At 49.0% G+C, this 23,907-nt stretch overlaps 1 pseudogene; it reads left to right on the forward strand.

The window, feature by feature from the left end:
- Nucleotides 1-18,460: 18,460 nt before the first annotated feature.
- LOC114100603 (methylosome subunit pICln-like) lies at nucleotides 18,461-19,219 on the forward strand (annotated as a pseudogene).
- The last annotated feature ends 4,688 nt before the right edge of the window (nucleotides 19,220-23,907 follow it).

Here is a 23,907-nt window from a genome sequence, read left to right on the forward strand (position 1 = left end):
TCAGAAAACCTCTGAATAATGGCTAATTCAAGGAATTTTTCCCACATGTACCAACCCCCTAGACAAGTTCTAGAGGACACTTGATACCCCAGTGTGACCTTGGGCCTCTTTCCCAACTGCTTCTCCCCTCCCTGCCCCGAAATTTCGAAGCCTGACCTGTGAATAAATGGAAATCTTCATTTTAATGTAGTCCTGCAGGGCGATCTTTTCTTTTGTTAATGATGTTTTCTGTGTTCTGAGTCATCCTGGGTCATGACGACTGAGATTATTAATGTATTTTCCTAATGATGATAGATACCAAAACTCTGGAGAAGTAATAAGCTGTCGTGTTCTACGGTGCAGTGGGTGGCCTGTCATTCACAGTAGCCCTTTATGTGTTTCATGAACAACTACGAGAGAGGCGCTCAGAGCCCCCAAACTCAAAGCAGTGGTAAGGAACTTGGAATGTTCGTTCCCCTGATTTCATCAGCACACAATTGAATTCACGGGTAGAAACGCCACACTGAGCTTCAGAAATGCATGCAATTGTTGTGTATTTTATAAGGTTTTTAAGTGTTCCGGTAGCAGAGAGCAACGTTGGCAAATTATCAGACAGCACCTATCAAACTGCACAATTAAAGTAACAATTAAAAAGTAAAATATTTTCTTAATAGAAAAGATTGTTAGATCCAAGGGAATTTATTGTCATCCAACCTAATAAGGACTCTGCAGCTCCAGGGTGTTCAGAGGGTCATTAATGTCCCCGAGGTGCCCGGCTCCTGGGATCCTTCTTTCTGCCACCCTCTGAGTGTGCCAAGGGGGTCCCAAGGTGGCCATCACAGCTCAAGTCACAACCTCAGATGACAGTGTTCAGGAGCAGGAAACAAGAGGGGGTCCTGGTAGACAGTGTGACCCCTGGCCCAGAGGATCCCTGCAGACCTCCTGTTACATCTCTTGGGTCAACCCTGGTCAGATGGCCACCCTAAGCACACAGGAGGCCGGGAAAATGTCGGCCAGGGTCAGCGTCTGTTCTGAGAGATGGGAGGGAGGGACAGAAGGAGAGGGTGATGTCCAGGAGGTGGGAAGCCTCCATGTCCCCCCATGGAGATTTAGTGACCAGGGCAGGGTGACCAGTGGCCCCAGTGAACCTGGGAGATGGAGCTTCTAAAGCCAAACCCAGGAAAGTGCTGAGAGGTTAGGACAAGTCAGCCTACCTCCAGGAGAGTTCCGTTGGCCCGGAGACCAGGGTAGACCCACCTCACCTGCAGCCCCGACGGAGGAGGTCACCTGGAGAAGCGTGAGGTGCGGGGAGGGAGCTTGCTGCCTCTGGCTCTCCCCAAGCCCAGCCCCACATTTCACCTCTAGGTCTGCTTGGCCCTGGGTCCCAAAATGACTCGAAGCCTCGCACGTGCTCGGCTGTGTGGGAAGAGCTAGAGATTCCCAGAGGAACCAGGGACGTCTCTACCCAGAGCAAGTCCAGACGGAGAGCCAGGAGACTTCAGGGGAATCGAATGTGTCAGTCACTGAGAGCCAAGGTGGGGGACCCAGTGCAGCCTGGGGGCTTTGGGGGGAGGTGTTACCTCCCTGGAGCGTGCGGGAGCCTGGCAGGTAGAGGAGGAGCAGAGGCCACTTCATGCATGAAGGCTGCCCACTCTCTGGTCTTCTTTTAAAGCCACAGGATAGCTTGTTCTTGGGAGTTTTTTTTTCTCAATAAGATTTTATGTCCCTTTTAATAAGAGTGGCCACTACAAGTGGGCAGGACTCCCTGAAAAGCCCTCTCCCACCCCCTCTGCTCACAGTGGTCCGTGCAGTGGTCTTGCGGGATGCGCGGCTGCCAGGAGGACTCTCCTCATTTTATGGAGGAAAAGTTGAAGCCCAGAGAGGAGTCATCCCCTGAAGATCCCACAGCTACCACGTGCCAGAGTGGACACGTGGACTCAGCTGCCCCTCTCCAGCCAGCACCAAGGATGTCCCAGTGCTGGGAGGAGAGGTCAGGTCGCCCACGGTAGACCCCCTCCCAGGGCTCTGCAGGTCCCCTGCAGAAACTCACTGCATGTGATGTGGGCTGAGGGGCCGACATGGCCTCAGAACTTCCTGTTAAGCCCTGGCCACACAGAAAAGGCCTGCCTGTCCCCACCCCTGGAGCGCTCCTCCCCCTCTCAGCCTTGGGCGTCTAGGACAGGAGACAGTGGGGTCCCCTGGGGCCTGGTATTCCACAGACAGCATCAGTGAAATACCTGAGATAATCAACTTAGAAAAGGTCCATCTTGGCTCACAGATTTGGAGATTCCAGCCCACGATCCATTAATTGTCCATCTCACTTTGGGCCTGCGGTGAGTCAGCACAGAGCAGTGGGAGCTGGCCGCATGACCAGGAGGCAAAGGTGAAGAGGAGGGCAGGCCAGAGACCCAGGACATCCTCCAGGACACTCCCCTGGGGACCTGACCACCTTCCACTGAGCCCCTCTCAAAGGTGTGCAGCGCCCCCCGATTGGGCCACGCAGGGTGTGTTGGTCAGACTTTTCATTGTTGTGACCCAAAGACAAAACGACTGAGAGCAGGAAGAGTTACTTTAGCTCCTGGTTTCAGAGGTTTGGTCCATGCTGGGCTGACTCCACTGGGCCCTAGGTGAGGTCAACATCATGGCAGAAGGGCAGAGCAGAGGAAGGCAGCTCAGGAATAGCAACCAGGAAGGAGAGAGGGAGAGGGAGAGAGAGGGAGAGAGAGAGAACTCTACTCACCATTTACAAAATATAAACCCCAAAGGTTTACATCCTCCAGCCACACCTGACTACAGTTACCACCCAGTGAATCCAGATCAGTGGATTAATTCACATAGCTTCTGATGCAAAGCACTGAGAGAAATACGACATCACTTCTAAGGCATTCCAAGATATTTCTGCCCTAAATGCACACCTTAAATTTAATATTGAGGAAATATCATTCAAATCCAAATTGAGGGACATAACTTTCCTTAAAACAACAAACCCATGCTTTTATTTTAAATCAATAATCATGAAAGTCATAGAAAGACAGGCTGAAGAGTCACAGCAAATAAATGCAATATGGGCCCTGAACTGGATCCTACACTGGAAAAAAAATTCCCAAAGGGACATTGCTGAGCCTGTTGACAAAGCTGGAACTCAGACCACAGATTAGAGAGCAAGTGCGGGGTGTCTGCCTTTGGGAGGGAAGAGGCCGCCTGCTTCACCGGTCGCAGTTCCAAGGCCATTTTCCCACATCTTCCTGGTTACAAAGAAATACATATTCCCTTTGCCCCAATGATTCTGCGTCTTAGAATTTATTCTGCACGTTCTCAAGTATTTGCAAAGTGATGTGGAATCTTCCTGGTAACGACATCTGTCAAGAGGGAACCCAGCAGCTCAGCTGTGGAGTTTAGGCAGCGGTTAAGAAGCAGCTGCAGGCTCTCCAAAGGTGTTAAAGGGGAGGGGTTGCAAACAGCGGGGAGCCCCGTGAGTGTGTCACCCTTTCATAAAGAAACAAAGCCAGGAGAATGATGTCCCTGTGCTCATAAAGCAATCAACCATTTTTTAGTAGAAACATGAGCTGCTGCCTGGGGCGGGGCTGTGGGGGTGCCATGGGGAGCTGCCTTCTGCAGGGTACACTTCTGTGCTGTTGTTTTGTACATATGTATTTAACCTATTTGAAGAAGAAAGAAAAAAAAGAGGAGAAAGAAGAAGTAACCAGAAATAAATACACATGCATAAGTGTGTGTGTGTGAGCAAAACGGTGATTTACCTTAAATGTTGACCGTCAGCTCATACGGCTGTCCTGGAATACTGCTGGAAATGCATAGGAAGGATCACAGGTGACAGAGGACAGAGGGATGTTCAAGCCTGTCTCTCCACGACTAGAGGCAGAGACAGAGGCCACTTAGGGCAGGAAGGACTAGGATGGCACTCAGATCTCCCGACCTCTGGCTGCCCATCCACACTGCTACCTCTCTCCTTCCAGCGAGCAGATCTTTCTTTTCACTTTGCATCCCTGTCCCCTGCTGCCCCAGAGCCACCACCATCCCATTCTCTTCATGCCACACCTGGCCCTGCCCCTGGGCTGTGGATTTCTGTGCAGATGCATGTTTGGTCAGCAAGGCTTTGTCTTTTCCTTGGCTGCACATTTGGCCTCCCATTGAACTCTAAAACAGGGCCAGGGGTTGAGGATCTGAGACAGACAGAGCTGAGCCTGAACCCTGCTGTCAAAGCATCTCCTCTCTGGGTTGTCTCGTGAGTTTGAGCTGAGCTTGCAAACGTGTGTGATGTGTCTGGAGCCTCGGGGCGGAATGTGACATGCGGCAGCTGTTGTTCAGGAAAATGAGCACCCTTGGCCAAGTCTCACCGAAGCCCCAACCACAGCTCAAAGAAACCCCACAAAACAGATTCCAGAACTCCAAGCACCTGCTCTAGGATAAGGGGGTCTGGAAAGAGTAGCCAAGCAGACCTTTGCAACCACACAGGTCACCTGCCCCATCTTGTGACCCCCTCCCCCGCCACTGCATCACAGTGTTGGTGTTGGTCGATTTAATGTAATACGTTGTAATTATCCAACTCACATAGGATAACACAAATGATACATCTCTCCGAATATTTGAAAGGTACAGAAATATATTAGCAAAAAAAAAAAAAAAAGAAAAATCATAGCAGAATGTTGTCCCCAAAGAACGAAGAAACAAAATGACGTCTACTTTATGATTTCATCCATGTTAAACTCCAAAGTTGACAAAACTCATCTGGGGTGACAAAGGAAACAGAAGGGCAGTGATCATCATCCTCCAGAGGACAGCGGGAAGATGGCAATGGCCTCTTCCTGGATACAAGTGCCGGTTCCAGGGGTGTGTAGAGATTGTGGAGTTTTACCAATTGCACACCTACCTGCACACATTTTAAAAAATATCACTCCCAAATACATTTCTAAAGTAAAAATAGCCTATCTCCTATTTTATTCCCTCCTTCTGGAATTGCTACTGTTAACAGTTCTCTGTTTGCTTCCAAGATATTTTTCTATTTGTTTATAATTCTAGGGGATGAGTGGATGGGTGGATGGATGATGGGATGATGGGAGGATGGATGGGTGGGTGGGTGGGTGGGTGGACAGATGGATGGGTGGGTGGGTGGTGGGTGAATGGATGGATGAATGGATGAGTGGATAGGTGGGTGGATGGATGATGGAAGGATGGACGGGTGGATGGATGGATGGGTGGACAGATGGATGGGTGGGTGGATGGATGGATGGATGGATGGACAGATGGATGGGTGGATGGATGATGGAAGGATGGACGGGGTGGGTGAGTACACAGACGGATGATAGTTAGTTATCTAGGTGGAATTTGTTTTGTTTGTCCCTTAAATGTTACAGGCTTGTTCTGTGACTTGCTATTTTCTTTTAATAACATGTCTTAGAGAGCCAACCACATCCATATAAAACATCTGTTTTCCCTCCCTCACCCCCTTGCTGCTGAGGATTGAACCCAGGACCTGGCGCGTGCTAAGCACATGCTCTACCACTTAAGGACACCCCCCACCCAGCCCTGCGCTCCTTTTTAAAACACACATGGTGCTCCAGAGCGAGGATATACCATAACTAACTTCATTAGCGTCGTGTTGCTGGGTGTTGAGGTCATTTCCAGCTCTTGCCATTTAAGCAACGCTGCGAGGAGCATTCTTCTGCCTATTCCTTGGAGCCTTGTTATGTTTCCATTGAGCAAATGGCTGAAGGAGGAATTTTCTGAATCAACGTGTGTGCATTTAAATCCTAAAGGCTGTTGCCAAATTGCTCACCAAAATGTCACCCTGGCTTACCCGCGTCCCTTCATTCATTCTTGCACTTAATCATATTGTCATTGAACACTTCCTCCGGGCACCTTGCTTCTAGTTCTGGGAATGCAGCAGTGACCAAGAGGAAGCCCTCACCTCATGGAGCTCAGTCTGGTTGGGGAAACAGCCTCAAACAAGTGAAGACATAAACACACCCTACCCCCCCCCCACCATCATGCGAAGCACTAACATAAATGAAGGTGTCTGAGCATGCGCGTCCCCCATGGCCCCCTCCCACCCTCGTTGCCCAGTCTTTAGACCTTTGCTAATCCAACAGCTGCCTCTCCTGTGTCCTGTGGTGAGCTGAGCCTGGGCTCCCCTTTGCCCCTTTAGGACGGGGTGTTTTGTCTCCCTTGCTGACTTGCAGGAGGTCCTGATTTATTGTGGATTTCAATCCTCTGACTATTAACTCGCTGTGACTCTTCGCTCCAGCCGGTCGCTTGCCTTTTATCTTTGCTCAGGGAGTTTCACAAAGTCCTTTTGATGGGGGAACCAAGACGAAATTTATTTCAATCATTTATTCCAGGAAAAGTTAGGTTCTTATGTGTGAGTGTGTGTGTGTGTGTGTCCCCACCCCCATGAATCCATGCAACGTGCTTCCTTGTTCTTGCCATGGCCACAGGGAGTCCCACAGCGAATGTCTCCATCCACCTCTAGCAACTGTCCAGCGGTCCCAGCAGGCGCTCAATAACCTGGCTCCCCCCTGAGCTTCCCTCGGTTCCTTCTCACAATTTCATTCTTCTTTCCTTCTCTTGGTCTCTGGTTTTATTATGTCTGCAATAAACAGATAACTAAATTTTGTTTAATATTATTATTATTATTATTATTATTATTATTATTATTATTACGACATGGTGGAACACAAATAAATGATTTTATTTCCTGCTCACAGCAGGCACGATGCTACTCCAAGAGAGGCAGCAATTTGAGACAGGGCCGCCGGGAGTCAGTGATGTACAGACTAACTCTCCATGCCTGGTGGTTCTGTATCTGAAGAGGGGAACCATCCATCAGGTATGGATGGTATTCGCCAAAATTCTTTCATTGCCCAGTGAAAGAAATCCTGTTAAATAAGCAAAGGGAATTGCTTATCCACAAAAGAGGCAAACTCAATGGGCTGCAGGCATGGCTTGATCCAGGCACAGGGGAAACGGGGGCTCTCTCTCCCTGCACACTCAGCTTGGCTTCTCTGCCTCTCTTTGCTTGGTGAGATCATCCTGTCCTGCTTCAGACAGCTTCATTCCATGAGAGGTAAATGCAGCACCAGCAGACCCAAGGCTACACCCGGATAGTATAAAGAGGGAGCCCCTCCCCTAGGCCCCAACAACAGGAAGGATTCTGATTGGCCCTGCCTGGAAGGCCCTCCCATTTAGAATCCTGGACCAGAGGAGAGTCCCCCAGAGGCGGGGAAGGGGCTGGGAAGTGACGGGCGGGCACCACGTGGAGACCTGAGAAGCAGAGCGCTCCCCACGGGGAGGAAAGCGACGCTGGTCCCAAGCGCACAGCCCCCAGGATGGACTCTGGCCTCTCTGTAACGGGGACTTGTCTTTCTCCCACCCTGAGCTCTCAGTGGCCTTGGGGGCCAGTACCGTCGGCACCTCCAACAAGGGCGTCCGCTCACCCGCCTGCCCGCTCTGGTCTTGTGCCTGCCCCTTCCTGTCACCTCGCCAGACGCCAGCCTTTCTTACAGCCGTGACTGTGCCCAGCTCGGCCAGAAGAGGGGGGCGCTGCTGCCTGCTGGTGCATTGGATTTGACTGAAATGCACCTTCCAAGGGGTGGCTCAGGGGGCTCAGAGAGGTCAAAGTTCCCAGTGGAGAAGGCAAAGGACACACCTATCCTGATCCCCAGGAAATGAAGGCCATGACTATTAGTCACCCGCTGTGTGCCTGCCTGCGTTTTTAATGTGCCCAGTCTGCTTTAGTGTCCCCACCCCTGTCAACCGCTGTCAAGTAAATACTAATTTACAGACAAGGAAACTAAAGTTCAGAGAGGGAAAGTGGCTCCCCCAAGATCACACAGCCAGAGTCTCCAAGAACTGGGATCTGAGTTGTCCGGGGGTCCTGTCCTCTTTCCACCCATCCTCTAATACACACCGCCCTGTGATTATTAAGTGATGATTCACATGACAGAAATGACTCCCAATTAAATCTGAAAATACAGAAAGCATTTGGAATGTGCTCCGGGAGGCCAGCCTTAGCAGAATTACTTCCATACCCAGAATTTAGTCCTCAGCGATGAAACAGCTGGGTTTTTCTCCTTCATGTCCCCAGTGAGAGATGACCAGCTCCCAGCCATCACTCCTTCCCTGGGACACCTCAAGCCCTCTGTGCCACAGGGACATAGAAATCAATCGATGGACCTGTTACGATGCCTATTGATGAATGAAGAAGTCCCTCCTTTGCTATTGGGTAGGCCTGTTGGGCACTCATTGACCCAAGGTGGACGCTCAGAAGTCCTCGGCCCATGTCCCAAAGTACAATGACAAGATCACTTTGTTTCACAGCCAGCAGTCAAAGAACACATCTGCTGTCAAGCTACTAAAGTTGCAGAGGAAACCGTGGGCCTTTCCCTTTCCTACCACACCGAGTGGGACTAGAAGAAGCGAGTTTGAATATCCTGGCTTCAGCGTCTCTAAGCTGTGTGACCACAGGTGTGTCTTCTCTGAGCCTCTGTTTGTCCATTGGCAGAGAGGTGGTGGGAGCTTCCTTCCCAGGGAGTGAGTGAACCCACAGGGCCTTTCCTTCTGAGGGTAACAAACCATTTCTATTTTTAAGGATTTGATAGGGGACTATGTTGGTCAGCTTTCTGTCACTATAACAAAATATCTGAGATAATCCACTTACAAAGACAGAAGGTTTGTTTTGGCTCATGGTTTCAGTTTCCAGCTTGTGACTGGTTGAACACACTGCTTTCAGGCCTTGATGTGAGGGCCAGAGGGCAAGGGTGGGGAGCACAAGCAAGCAAGCTGCTCACCTCAAGACCAGGAAGCAAAAGAGGAAGAGGAAGAGGAAGAGACTGGGGTCCCACAGTCCCTTTGCAGAGCATACCCTTGATGCCTTAAGAACCTTCCACTAGGCCCCACCTCTCAAACATCACCTCCCAAGAGCACCACCCCCGAGGACCAAGATTTCAAACAGAGACCTTTGAGAGACATTCAGGATCCAAACTGGAACAGGGACTTAAGAGTTGGGTGATTCTGGTGCCAACTCCTGGCTGTGTGACCTCAAGCAAGCTGCATGACCTCTCTGAGCCTTGGCTTACTCTTCTGTACGATGGTATGGGAATGGTGCTTGGTCACGGTCACCCCTCTCTTCTTCACCTGGCAGGCAGCCTCACCTCCTGCAGACCTCAGGGCCAAATCTTGGCCTCCTAAACTTCCATTTCTGGCCCCAGGTGTGAAAACCAGGGGGCCAGCTGGCCAAGGAGGGTGAGGGAGCACTGTGTTCAGCACTCTGTGGCTGTTCCAGCCCTGGGGAGACCCGTGAGCCAACTCACTCAGAATAAAGTCCAGTTCCCCATAGGACGGACCTGGTGAGGGCTGCTGTGACCCAGCCTGGCCTCCTCCGCCTCTTTCCTTCGTCCTGTTCCATCGACACTGGCGCATCAAGCTCATTCCACCTCAGGGCCTTTGCACAGCTGTTCCCTCTACCCAGAACGCTCCTCTCCCATGTTATTGTGGGCTTGCTCTCTCCCTTTTCTCAGGTACCTGCTCAACAGTCGCCTGGTCAGTCAGGACTTTCCTGGCTACCCCTGGCCTTAGCACTGTGATGTCACAGCCCATGTATGACGTGGTTTGTTTGACTATTTCCACAACCAGAATGTGAGCTGTGTGGGGCAGGACTCTGTCCAGCTCAGAGTCCTGTCTCAGTCCCTGGATTAGTGATGTGGTAGGTGCTCAGCAATCGTGGAATAAATGGGGGGCAGAGAGGCTGGGTGGTCTTCGATGGGAGGCTGGCTGGGCACGGGTGGGAGGCTGGGCCAATGAGTAGCGAGGAAAGGTCACTGGATTTTGCAGTCAGACACTGGCCCTTGCTCCCGTCCCCTCCCACTCCCTGTGTGAAGTTGGCTGAGTTTCTGAGCCCTGGTCACACATCCCAGGACACACACAGTGGGTTCCGCCCGCGGGCTGCTGAGATGGGATGGTAAGGCGGCTCCTTCCCTTGGACGCCTGCTTCTTCTCTGTTGATCGGGGCGAGAGCTTCCGGGTGATGGTCCTGAATCTCAACCCCTCGCCTCCCTTACCAGCAAGTGAGCTGAATGCTCTTTGCACCATGAGCCTAGCCATTATTATGCACCAAGTTTGACGTCCAAAACGGGACAGTACGATGTTCCCTGACCCACTGGAGCTGAACTGAGGAGGCTGAGGCCAAAGGGGAGACCGGGGCCTCCCATGGACACATGTCAGCAGAGACCGTGTAGGAATCAAACCAGTCCCCCTGACACCAAGGGCCAGGCATTTGTGGATGTAGAGGGATCCACAAAAGTAGTGATGATAATAACTATTATTATTATTATTATTAACCTTGTTGACTTATCAGCAATAGGGCTTGGCCAGAAGGTGCCATTTCTAGTACTTTGAGGTGTGTCTAGGAACGTCCTGTGGCTCTGGGGTCCTTCCGTGCATCTCCATCATCCAAGAGACTGGGCAGAGGACAGGTCAGCTGAGGGGGTCAAACCAAGGAAGCTCAGCAGAAGGCGTGGCCCCTCTGACTGTCTCCAGGTGGGAGAGCAGGTAGCTCAAGCCTGAGACTGGGAGGGAATATGGCCACGGCGGGACTCTGAAGTAAGAAAGACGACCAACGGCTGAGAACAGGGCTCTGGAGCCAGGACGGGAGTCCTAGCTTTGACCTTGACACGGGCAAGTTGCTTCCCCTGCCTGAGCTCGGGCTTCCTCTGCTTATCACTGTTTCTGTTCCTTAGGGAGGTTTGTGAGGGCTAAATGAGTGGGTGTGAAGGCTGAGCGTGGAGGCCCTCTCCGGGGAACCAGCCGCCATGTTGTGAGGAAGCTGGAGTGGCCCAGGGGAGGTCCACACGGAGAGGACTGAGAGCCCAGCTCTGGGCCAGCACCCACCCCCTGGCCACATACCTGTCCTCTTGGAGGCAGGTCCCCCAGCCCCAGCAAACCTCTGGCGTGTGCAGTCCCAACTGACCCCCAGACTAAACCCCCCGAGTGACCTGCAGCCAGAACCACCCAGCTAAGGCCTCCCTCCCGAATCCCTGGTCCTTGGGAACTGTTGTGAGTTAATCATCAATTACTGATGTTCAAGCCAGTGAACTTTTCCTGTAAGGGTCTATACAGTAAATCTTATCGTCTTCGCGGGTCGTATGTCACCATCACTCTGCCACTTTAGTGCAGAGCAGCCATACCTGAGAAACTTATGTCACTGTGTGCCAACGAAACTGCTGTCTAAACCAGCCAAGGGCTGCGGTCTCTCTGACCAACTTTCGTTTCAAGCTACTAAAATAAAGGGTCCTTGCGTCTCTCGGTGAGTTACTGGTCTTGCCAATTCCCTCTCCTGTGTCCCTCCATTGGACTGCTTGATCTCAGGGCAGGGTCAGTACTGGGGCATCCCTTGTCCCCAACTCTCAGGGACAGGCATGGAGAAATCTCAACCCAGCCATGTTTAGAGGAACAGATCAAGTAAAGCTCGAGGCACTATTTATGCCCAAGCTGTCTCCTGTCTCTCGCGGCTGCAGCAAGACTCCAGGATTAACGAGGTCGGAAGGTTTCCTGGGGAAGGAACGTGGCCCGAGTCTTGGAGAGTAGGTACAACTCAAGGCCAGCAAAAAGGAGGCTTGTTTGAGGCCACAGGGAAGCGCGGGAGCCAAGTGTGGAAGGTGGACACACGGTAGGGAGGTCAGCAGGTCGGGGTCTTGAAGGTCCAGGATGGGACGCCATCCTGGAGACCAGAGCTTCTTGAACAGAGCTGGAGAGGCTCCTGGGTAGACCCTGGGGAGAGCCGCTGTGGCCTTCAAAAACCTTTGTGGCCTTGAGGCCATGAAGAGAGTGAGTCATCAAAGCCACTGATGCTTGTTAAGCAAGTAACTGACGTGGGCTCGGCTGGGCCCTTGGGGCCCTCTGCAGGCAGAGAAGAGCATCATCCTAGGCGCCCCCAGCCAGGACGGGGCTGCTTACCCACCACCTCCTGGTAGTCGGTGGCCGAGGGCTGCTGGCAGACACCAACCCCCAGCACCTTCAGCCGTAGGCAGGGGTGTTGGCAGAAGGCTCCTTGGGCGTGCAAAGGTGAAGGCTGAGGCGACAGAGACAGGGCAGTGACAGTATGTGCTACAGGTGGGGTGACCCAGCCGTCTGTTAGGAGTCACAGTTGAGCAGTTGTGTGTTGGGGTCGGGTTAGGGGCAGGCTGCAGTCAGGGGGTAGGGAGCAGGTGCCTGAGGGGGAGGCCCAGCCTCCACAGACAGATGCAACCGGGGTCAGAAGCCAGGAGACCGGAGGTTGATTCTGGTTCTAGACATACTGGCCTGGGGACGGCCACAGGACCTACGGGGAGCGGCCCAGCCAGGTGGATGAAACACAGTGCGTTGGCCAGATCCTCGACCCAGGGACCAGGGTTCAGTAAAGACTTGCTGAATGGAGGAGTCTAACCCCAGGGAGCCTGCAGGTGCCCCGTCCAGCCAGCCTGTCGGGCACTGCCTGGGGCACCCAGGACCCCTCCCCCCACAGGCCTGGAAGTCAGAACCTAACTTTGTTGAAACACAGGCTCTGCTTCTCTGTGTCCCTGCCAGGCCACAAGGACTGTGACAGCAGTGACAGTGTCTTAAGCTCTCACCACTGCCCGGCACACAGTGGGTGCTTGGTAATGGATGAAGGAATAAATCCATCCGCGAGTGACTAATGGCAGGAATTGAAGTAAGAGGTACGGGGCAGGAGGACATGGGCGCCCAGTGCCCCTCCCTGCACCCCATGTGAAGTCCCCTCCCTGCAGGCTGCACATTGTAGGTCTGCATGAAATATTTTTGAACAGAACTAAGAGCTTACACCTGTTGGGCACCAGGCAAGGTTCTAAGTGCTTTGGACATATTGAATCCCTTAATCCTCATACTGGTCAAGCCCCTGTACAGATGAGGAAACTGAGGCTCATAGTGGTTCAGTAACATGCTCAAGGTCACATACATAGGAAGCGACAGAACCGGTATCTGGCTGGTCTCCATGGTCCATTGAGCCTCAGTGCCTCTCAGCTGACACAAATAATTACTATGGCAACAACTGTCACTTGCATCGGTTCAAGGTCAGGACTTATGCTGGGTGCGTTAAAGACACCTTGCTCCCCTTGACCCCATTTAGTGGAGGAAGACGTGAGGCAGGGAGGGAAGGTCACCCAGCAAGGGGCAGCTCTGGTGTCAGTTCCTTCCTGAGGCTTGACCGTGGCTTTTCTCCTTCACCTTCTCAGGCCAAGCTCCCCCCTTGGTCTTCTCCACACCCGTCACCACCACCTGCAGACCAAGAGCCAGGCTGACCCCCACGTCCCTGTTCCCCAGCCACCAGAGACCTGTTGTCCCCTCATTATGAAGAACCTCTTTGTCCTTCCCCACTCTCCCCATCCAATTACCAAGGGATCAGCTTGATTGTGGACACATTTTGGAAATATTTTCACTGTTGTTTTTTAAATTTTTTCCTTTGTTTGAAATACCGTTTCAACTTCAGCCACAGGGACAAGAAAAACTGCCCCTGGCTGACCAGGGCTGCGAATGTGAAACCAGAGACAACCGCACTAAATAATCAGAAGGAAAACCACCCGGACACTGGGACTCCTCGGAGTTCTGGCGTCGGGAGGACTCGGGTCTTTGAGGCTGTGCCCCCTGGGTGGGGCCGGAGGGGTTGTGAATGCAGGAGGTGAAATGGGGATCCAGCCTCCTGCAACACACTGTACGTCTTGCTCGGTTGCCTGGGCTTCCTCCAAAGGGTCCTGACGTTTTCTCTGGATCTCTTGAAAAGATCCAGGATGGGACCAGAAGTGCAGTTCCAAGTTAGAGGTTCCCATTGGGGGCTAATCTGGGACCAGAGTAGAGGGCTCAATATGGCACCAAGATCATAAGTCAATGTGGGGTCAGAATTAGGACTCGATCTATAGAAAGGATCAGGGATCAGTCTGAGGCTGGAGTCAGGGCCTGGTGTGAAAAATAATATTCAAGGTTCTGACTTAGTCTTGATCAAGACTGGGGCCACATGAGATCAAAATAGGGTCAGAGCCCCCCCTAGAACCAAGGTTCTGATTTGGTCTAGGATCAGGTTCAAGTTCCAGTGTGTGATGCAGGATCAAGGCTCAAGTCTAAGACCAGGATCAGGGCTCAGTGTAAGACCAGGATGGGGCTCAGTCTAAGACCAGGATAAAGGCTCAGTCTATGACCAGGATCAGGGCTCAGTGTAAGACCAGGATGGGGCTCAGTCTAAGACCAGGGTCAAGGCTCAGTCTAAGACCAGGATCAGGGCTCAGTGTAAGACCAGGATGGGGCTCAGTCTAAGACCAGGATCAAGGCTCAGTCTAAGACCAGGATCAGGGCTCAGTGTAAGACCAGGATAGGGCTCAGTGGGTGTCCAGGGTCAGGATTCCTCCTAGGTCCTCAAACAACCAAAACGGAGTCCTGGCTTTCACTCCCACTTTCTGAGAGCATGAGTCTGTTTATCTATGAGACCTCAGTATTGTCTTCTGTAATCATAACCCTTGTCCTGAATCCTTCCACGGTCAAATATTAGGCCAAATGAGGTGGCAGGTGCCAGCAAGCCTTGCAAACTGCAGAGTGCTGGGCAGACATTTCTGTCAACACCCCAAAGGATAGAGGTCACTGTGGACAAGTCCAAATGTCACTAAGCCTCCTACCACCTCTTCTATGCTAGTTTTTCTTCTGCCTATCAATCTAATAATAGCGAACAGTCCTGCAGCACGGCCGGCTTCCATGTTCTGAGAACTGCATGGGCATCTGACTAATTTCATCCTCTAACAACCCTAGGAAACAGTTTTGGCATCATCTTTGCAGTGGAGAAGCTGAAGCTGAGGTAGGTTAAGTAACTTGCTCGATGTCACACTGAATAACTGGGAAATCCTTGCTTCCAGTCAGGACAGTTTGGCTCTCAAGTGGGTGCAGAGTGTGGGAGCTGGGATGGGGGTCGGGGGTGAGTATTGGGGGTTCTTTGTGGAGCAGACAGATGCGACTGAGAGAGATAAGTCATCTCAAAGGCCGAGGGGTGACTTGTGGCCCCCAACAGCCTGCACTGGCCCAGGAGGCCAAAGCTCCCAGCAGACCCCATTTCCACACGGGGACATGAAAAGGTTGGGGGAAGAATTAGCGGGTGGCTTTTTCAGGCATCTCTTTAAACTTGTTTGTTTATGGAAAGAAATTTCGAGCCAGCTGCTGAAAACCTGTATTTTATGGGTAATTTTTCAATTTATTTCACACTGGTATTAAAACAATGACAACCCGACCCTCCGTGGAGGCTGCAATTCCACGGGTGGGGGGTGCAGGAGGGGACGCTGGCAGGAAGCACCTCCTTTGTGTGTCTGAGCGTCCCTCGGGAACAAGGCCGTCTGCCTTCCTTTGGGGAAAGCCAGAGGGAGCGAGGAATGAAGACGGGGTGCAGAGTTTGATTTCAGAGAGGAGCAAGATGCAGTCCGGGGAGCAGGACGGCCTAGCTCAGTGTCTCTGTTTTACAGATGAGGAGCAGGCTGAGTCGCACCACCAAAGCCGCAGGAGGACCCCCCTCTGGGTTGGGTGCTGCTCTAGGTCTGGCCTGCACTACTGAGAGGTTGTCTTAGGGATGAGATGCCTTGGTTTGAGGTTTTGAGAAACAGACCCTGACACCAAGATCTAAGTCAAGAATTGGAAAATGACCCCAAGAAACATGGCATGAGACAGAAAGAGCGGAACAGGAAGGGGAGGCAGTGGGTTATCCCGACGGCATACCACGGGCAGCTGGAGGTCGGTCCCCTTGGTCCTGGGAGACAGCACTGGGTGCCTTGGGCTCTCTTGCCCCCTGGATGAGGGAGTCGGGGTGTCTGTCCATCATCGCTCATGTCCATTAGCAAGTGGGGTGGGTTTTTCCCAATCATTGCATGTTTCAGTTCAATGATTTCAATTTGATTCTTTCTCATAACTAATTTCTTTGCTGAGATCTTATATGTTTTCATTTGTTTCAAGATAATTCATCATTTCTTGCCAAAGCATTTTTATGATGGATGCTTTAAAATATTTTTTCAGATGATCCCAACATCTTCATCTCTTTTGAATTCATTCTTTTTTAGTTATACATGACAGGAGAATGTATTTTGACCTATTATACATACATGGAGTGGGTGTATATTTTGCTAGGGATATTTAATATGTACATTTAAAGTAGCATTTACAATTACAATAACCTCCCATTCTTGTGGTCGTACAAGATGTGGAGTTATACTCTCGTGTATTCGCATGTAAACCTAGAGAAGATGCGTCTGATTCATTCTACTTTCTTTCCTATTCCCATCCCTTTATTCTCCTTTGTGTAATCCAATTGATATCTTAATATTGGCATCCATTCATTGCATTTTCTCACTAAAAATTGTTATCCCAATTCTTGTTGTGGGAGGTAATTTCCTATTCTATACAGGACACTTTGGCTTTTATGTTAGGACACTTTAGATTTTCTCACATCTCTTCCTTGAACAGGCATCTTGCCGTTCAGGTGTAGCATGTAGGTTCCCGTCTGCTCTTGTGGCTGTCCTTGCAATGACCGGTCAGTTGTCTGTTCTGGTCTGGTTCGTTCTTCTGGTGCTATGGGGCAAATATTACACTGATACCAAAAAAAAAAAAAAAATCAGACAAAGAGAGAACAACAACAAAAGAAATACAGACCAATATCATTGGTGGAAATATTCCCGAAAGTCCCTAGCACAATATGAACTGACACAATTAAATAAATGACAAAAAGAATCAAACCCAATGGCTACATGAAGTTCATTCCACCACGAGAAGACTGAGTCGGTATTTGAAAAGCAATCAACGTAATGCTCCACATCCACGGGCAAAAGGAGAGAAATGAAACGATTCTGTCAACATACAGGGAAAGTCTGGCAGAACGTAACATCCAGGCATGAAAAAAAAACTCTCAGAAAAAAATAGCAATAGGAACTTCCTCAACTTGATTAAGAGCATCCACAGAAACCTGCCAGCTAACTGCATGCTGAGGCTGAGGACTGAACACGTTGTCACAAGGCGAGGGCATCTGCTCTTATCACTCTTATTCGGCCAGTTCTAGTCAGTTCCATAAGGCAGAAAAAAGAATAAAGGCACAAAGATCAGAAAGAAAGAAAATTGTCCCTATTTGCAGGTGACATCATTGTCTATGTAGAAACACCCCCAAAAAATCTATGAAAATACTCCTAAAACTAATGAGTGGATTCAGCAAGTTGACAGGATACAAGATCAACCCACAAAACTCTACTGTATTTCTGTATACCAGCAGTGAATGTGTGGACAGCAAAATTCAAAGTAGCATTTACAGTTACTAAAAAAAGAAAGAATATACTTAGGCATAAATATAATAGTACATGTAGAAAACTTCTATGCTGCAAATGTTAAAACACTGATGTTAAAAATAATAAAGATCTGAGCAGAGAGCCATGCATGGTGGTGCATGCCTGTAATCCCAGTGTCTTGGGAGGCTGAGGCAGGAGGATTACAAGTTCAAAGCTAGCCTCAGCAATTTAGTGAGACCCTAAACAACTTGAGACCCTGTCTCAAAAATAAAATCTAAAAAGGGATGGGGATGTTGTTCAGTGGTTGGGTTCACTCCCTGGTACCCCCCCCAAAAAAAATTAATAGACTTACCATGTTCATGGATTAGAAGGCTGAATATAGTAAAATGTCAATTTTCTCCAAATTTATATACTTGTTTAATGCAGTTCTAACCAAACTCCTAGCAAGATTTTTTTTGTAGATATAAATGAGGATATTCTAAAATTTAGATGTGAAGTCAAAGGAACTAGAAAAGATAGTTAGAAAAAGACATTAAGAATTAATTGAGATGGATTGGCCAAATTAATTTCAAGATTTCATATGTCACAATAATAAACAAAGTGTGGTACTGGCAGACAGGAAGATATACAATCCACAGAAAAGAATAGATAAACCCCAAATAAATCCACAAAAATGGGCCCAACTAATTTTTGACAAAGGAGTGAAAGCAACTCAGTGGATGTAGGATAACCTCTATATGGAATCCCACTGGAGCAAAGGGACATTCACAGGTAAAAATGTGGACCTGGACCTAAACCTCACACCTTACATAAAAGTTAACTTAAAATGGAGAGTAGAGTTAAATGTGAACTTATGTAGCTTTTTAGAAAGCAATAGGAGAGGACATCTTTGAGACGGAGGAGTGGAAAATGTTCTTGGACTTGACACCAAACCCGGGTTCCAATTCAAGAAAAAAAAAAGTGGGCCCCTGCCCCATAGAAATTAAACACCTTTGCTCTGTGAAAGACTCTACTAAGAAGATGAAAAGGAAAATTACAGACCAGGAGAAAATATTTGCAAATCGTAAGTTTCTCTCTCTAGGATATGCAGGGAACTCTTAAGGCCCAACTATAAACAAAAACACCAGGGGTATTGCTGTGTCTTAGCTTTCTGAGAACCTGTTTCGATGCTCCCGGGTACAATGAGCTTCCTAAAGAGTTTCCCGCCGCAGGGGCAGGATGAGGGGCTTCGGCAATAGCAGCCAGATACAGAGGCTGTGCTGAACGGAAAGGGCCTGGGTATTGGCACTCTTTACATCACCGAGAGCCGCCTTAGTTAGATGTTTCTGGATTAGGATTCTCACTGGAATACCCCACCATTAGTTTACATGCGGTGTCCAGGGACCTAAATGCTTATCCTCGAGGGCATTTGTATGTTATGGTGAATGCCAATTTTGGAGAAAAAAATCAAAAGAATCTCTTGCTGATGAAGAGGAGGAAGACAGTGATGATGATGTTGAACCTATTACTGAATTTAGATTTGTGCCTAGTGATAAATCAGCATTGGAGGTGATGTTCACTGCAATGTGTGAATGCTAGGCTTTGCATCCAGATCCTGAGGATGAAGACTCAGATGATTATGATGGAGAAGAATATGATGTGGAAGCACATGAACAAGGGCAGGGGGATATTCCTACATTTTATACCTATGAAGAAGGATTATCCCATTTAACAGCAGAAGGGCAAGCTACACTGGAGAGATTAGAAGGAATGCTTTCTCAGTCTGTGAGCAGCCATTATAACATGGCTGGGATCCCCACAGAAGATTCAATAAGAGATTATGAAGATGGCATGGAGGTAGACACCACACCAACAGTTGCTGGACAGTTTGAGGATGCGAATGTTGATCACTGAAAATGATTTATGCTGCTTAAAAGTTCTGCTTATAACTAGGAGAGAACCTGGTGCCTCTTCCACTTTGGAGTGGGGTTGATGAAACTCTTTCCTTCTCCAAAACTCAACATTTAAATCAGTTCTTTCTCAAGACAGACTATACTGAGACAGCAAGTTGTCACCAGCAGAAGGAACCACGAACTTTATTACCAAAGGTGAATTAATTCATCCAAGGGGGTACTTGTAGTTTATCATTTACCCCAAAACTTTGTGTTAGGTACCCTATGAGTAAGCCTATAATTCCTGCCTTTGCTGTATGAATCATCTGTATAGTAGCAGGCCTGTGGTAAACATGCTCAGGAGCTTGGAGTGTGGGAAGAAAAGGCAAATATCTCAGAGGGATCAGCCTTTGTTATTCTCCACAGAGTCAAGAGTCTTTTACTGATTTGGGGGCCAAATTAATTAATTCAAGCCTCTGTAGTAGCCTCTTGGGAAATATCCTAGCTACAGATCCTGCCACTGACAAGAGTGTTTCTAGCTACCTTCTGCTCCTTCTGCCCTCTTTTACCAGTCTACCCTGTATAGCCTCTTAGGTTATATCATTTAATTTCCACCCTCTTAGGTTAGTTTTCTGTAACAGAACAGTGAACTGAAATGAAAATCCTCCAAGCACTTCTAATGATAATTGTTTTGTCTTTGTAATAACATAACAAATAAATCTACATTTTCTATAAAAAAAATACCAAAAAAAAATTCTTAGACAGAAATGGGTGTCAAAATACTTTATATACAACCAGAAATATGAAAAATTGTGCTGTATATATGTAATGAGAATTGTAATGCATTCTGCTGTCATTTATTTTTTTAAATCAATAAAAAAAATCTTAAAATGTGCAAAAAATATGTATACACCCTTCATCAAAGAGAACATACAGAAATTTATACACAAGTATTTAAGGTAGCTTTATCCTTTTTTTTTTTTTTTAGTAAATGTTGAAGTAAGCACAAGCCCACTTTATTCTTAATAGCCAAATATTGGAAATTACCCAGTGCCCTTCATTGGAGGAATGGCTACACAGATATAATGTATCCATACCCTGGAAGATGACTCAGCACAAAAAAGCAACTAACTGCAAATACATGCAAAAAATGGAATGGCTCTCAAGGAAATTATGCTGAGTTAAGAAAGCCAATCTCAAAAGGATACATACTGCATGATTCCATTATAAAACAAAAACTTGTGTACAACATAATTACAGAGATGGAGAACAGATGAGTGGTTGCTAGGGAGTTAGGGCTGGAGAGGAGAGAGCAGAACCATAAACCAGTTGTGTGCCGGAGTCTTGTGGTGGTGGTGGAGTTAGGCATCTTGACTTGGTGGTGCTTATAACAAACTCTACGTGAGAGAACTCTGCATCCCAGGAAACCACTCTTCCCTGGGAAATATGAACAGTAGGTCACTTTGGCAGGACCCTCAGGTCGTTCTGGGGAAGAGCTTGGTCTTCACCGGGTGGAAGATACAGTTTTTCAGGCTGCTTAGCGAAAAGAACTTGTGGGGGCCACAGAAGACACAGGCAGGAGAAACTGTTATCACTAGGACAAGAAATGAAGGCCCAATGTGACCAATGAGCCAGATGTTCACCAGACTCATTTGCTTTTCCTCTGGGGTATAGTCCAGCACACATCTAGACTACATTTCCCAGCTGCCCTTGCGGGTTCACGTGGTCATGTGACTGAGTTCTAGCCAATAGGATGTGGGTAGACCAGCTCTATTCCTTCCACAAGACCTACCCCTTCTCAGTGAGATTTAAACCACATAGAAAACTGCAGATGTGCTGAACTCTTTTTATAATATTTTTTTCCTATATATACATACCCATGGTAAAGTTGAATTTATAAGTTAGGCACAGTAGGAGATTAACAATAACTAGTAAAAATAGAATGATTATAACAACATACTATAATAAAAGTTATGTGAATATGATCTCTCTGAAAATTTCTCACCGTACTTCCACCTTTTCTTTTTAAAGGAAGTACTTTACAGCTTCTCTTTTGGCAACATCACTACACTTGCACTTTGGGGCCGTTACTAAGGGTTACCTGAACATAAGCACTGAGAGATGATAATAGTTGATAATAGTCTGATAACCTAGTCAGCTACTATGTGATTAACGGGCTGGTAGCATATACAGAGTGGACATGCTGGACAAAAGGGTGGTGTGCATCCAGGGCTGGATGGAACAGGCTGTGTGAGATGTCATCACACTGCTCAGAACAGTGCACAATCTAAAACCTATTGTTTGTTTCTGGAATTTTCCATTTAATATTTTCAAACTGCTGTCAACTGCAGTTAACTGAAACTGTGGAAAGTGACACTGTGGATGAGGTGGGGCTCCTGTACTGAAGAGGTGGAGCTCAAGCTGGAGGGAACCCAAGTCCCAGTTATCCCACAGAAGCCTGACTTATTAGAAACACGTGCCAAGCTTGTCTTCCTCTGCTGCTAGTGTCTAGTGTCTCCATAACTGACATCCCAAGGATGCACACTTCCTGGGCATGCCATCTGCATCACAAGCCCCAGTGTCCTCCCTGGGGACTGTCATTGGGGAATATTTGGGGTGAAAAGGGAGAAGGGTGAGGCAGGGAGGAGACTGGGTCAGCTTCCCACTCTCCTCAGTTTTGATGGGCTGGGTCCCCTCCCAGAGGGCAGCTGAGAAATCCAAATAGCTCATGGTAGCTCCAGAGAATTCCAGCGCCTCTGAGCATCGTAGGGAGGGGCTTGAACCCCAGGCCTTAGAACCCTAGAAATCAGATTTTGGAAAGACTGGAAGAGGTGTCACAAAATCCCATCTGTGCCATTGAACTAAAAGGGAAACGGATCCTGACGTCCCCTAATAAATCAGGGACGCGTGTGTTCTCATTCATCCATTCATCTATTCTTTTATTCAATACACCGATATTTATTAATTCCTCATGGATCAGGCACACGGGGATCAAACAGAAGGTTCCTGTCTCGTGGAAACCACCCACAAGCCCGTTCCCCACACGAGTAGGCCAGCAGCACTCAGCAGAGTGGAGACTAAAGCGAGAGAAGGTGTTAAGGGAAACTGTGTGCTGTTTTTCCTGGTGCCATGAGAGGAGGTGTCCCTGAAGAAGCAGCACTGACCTAGACCAAGCCTTGAGGGCACCTGGGGAAGGGTTTCCCAGGATGAGAGAACAGAAAACCCCTGTGCACACGTAACAGGGGTCTGGGGAATAAGAGGAGGCCCAGGTAGCTGGAGCTGAAGGCCTGGGGTGGGGAGGAGAACTGGGAGAAGGGGAGAGGGCTTCATCCTGCAGAGCTGTGTGGCTTGGAGTAGCCCTGGTCTCTGCGTGACTCATTGTCCCTCTTGGCTCCTGTGGATACTGCCCCCCTGGATCGGAAATGACTTGGGGCTCGGGGGGAGACCTCGTCTCTGGCTGGGAAGAGTTGACAGTGTAGAGGGAGGGACAGATGCAGCCGTAGTTCCCAGCTGGTGTGACTAGAACTGTCAGAAGGCATGGTGGAAGCCCAGAGGAGGTACCAGGCCTGGCCTGAGAACCAGGGAAGGAGGGGCATTAGAGGACTGGGCCTGAGTGAGTCCTGGGAAGTGGGGAAGGGACTTAGGCCACCATTCTGTGGAAGCCTCAAGGTGAGAGGCCTGAAATACTGCAAGGAGGGGGCTCTTTGGCGTGAAAGGGGAGAAGCGTGAGGTGGGAAGGAGACTGGGGTCAGAGATGGCAGACCATGTGGCCTTGCAGGCCATTGTAGACAGCACACTGGGACACCGTGATGCCCACCCCAGCTCTGACCTAACCGAGGCACCCCCAGGCCTGAAGCCTCTGAGGCTCCATCTGTGAAATGGAACAGCTTGAATCCAATGACCCCTGTTGTCCTCCAGTGTGTGTGGTGCCCCACAGGAAGGATGGCCCAGCTGGGGCCGTATCACACACACCCTGTGTTTCCCTCTCCCCGACATTCTCAAGTGTCCCTCATTGCATTGGGATAACTGGAAGAGACACTCTCCTTTTCTTTTGGATCAAGCTACACAAGAACTGGGTGTGGTGGTGCACACCTGTAATCCCAGTGGCTTGGGAGGCTGCGACAGGAGAATTGCAAGTTCAAAGCCAGCCTATGCAACTGCAAGGCACTAAGCAACTTAGTGAGATCCTGTCTCTAAATAAGTACAAAATAGGGCTGGGGATGTGGCTCAATGGTTAAGTGCCCCTAAGTTCAATCCCTGGTTAAAAAAAAAAAAAAAAAAAGCCACACAGGTAGATTATGCAACAAGACAGTGAGTTCTTCTGGCCCTCCAAGGCTCTCACTCTTCCGATGGACTGTGCCTTGAGAGTGCCTAGGAGAGGCAAGAACTGCACCCAGGTTGACAGCTGACCTGCTGTATGGTCTTAGGCAAGTCACTTGGCCTCTCTGAGTTTCCCTTTCCTCCCCTAAAAAGTAGTTCAACAAGACAGAAACAATCTGTGTATAGAATAACCATCTATAAAGTGTGTCCCCTAACACCAAGCACACAGGCCTTGGAAATGATAGCTAGCATGTTGTTCTCTGTTTTGGTGAGAAGAACAATTGGAGGCAGGAGGAAGCTGTTGGGTTGGAGGAGCAATTTGGCACCGAAAGGGTTAAAATGGAACCAGCTGCCCCCAGTCCTGTTGATAAGGTTGGAGGAAACACAGTGCAGGTCCTCTGACCTGTCACAAGCGAATTTATGAGGTGCTGGACACT

The sequence above is a fragment of the Marmota flaviventris genome, chromosome 2, assembly GCF_047511675.1.
Source record: "Marmota flaviventris isolate mMarFla1 chromosome 2, mMarFla1.hap1, whole genome shotgun sequence".
Classification (NCBI taxonomy): domain Eukaryota; kingdom Metazoa; phylum Chordata; class Mammalia; order Rodentia; family Sciuridae; genus Marmota; species Marmota flaviventris.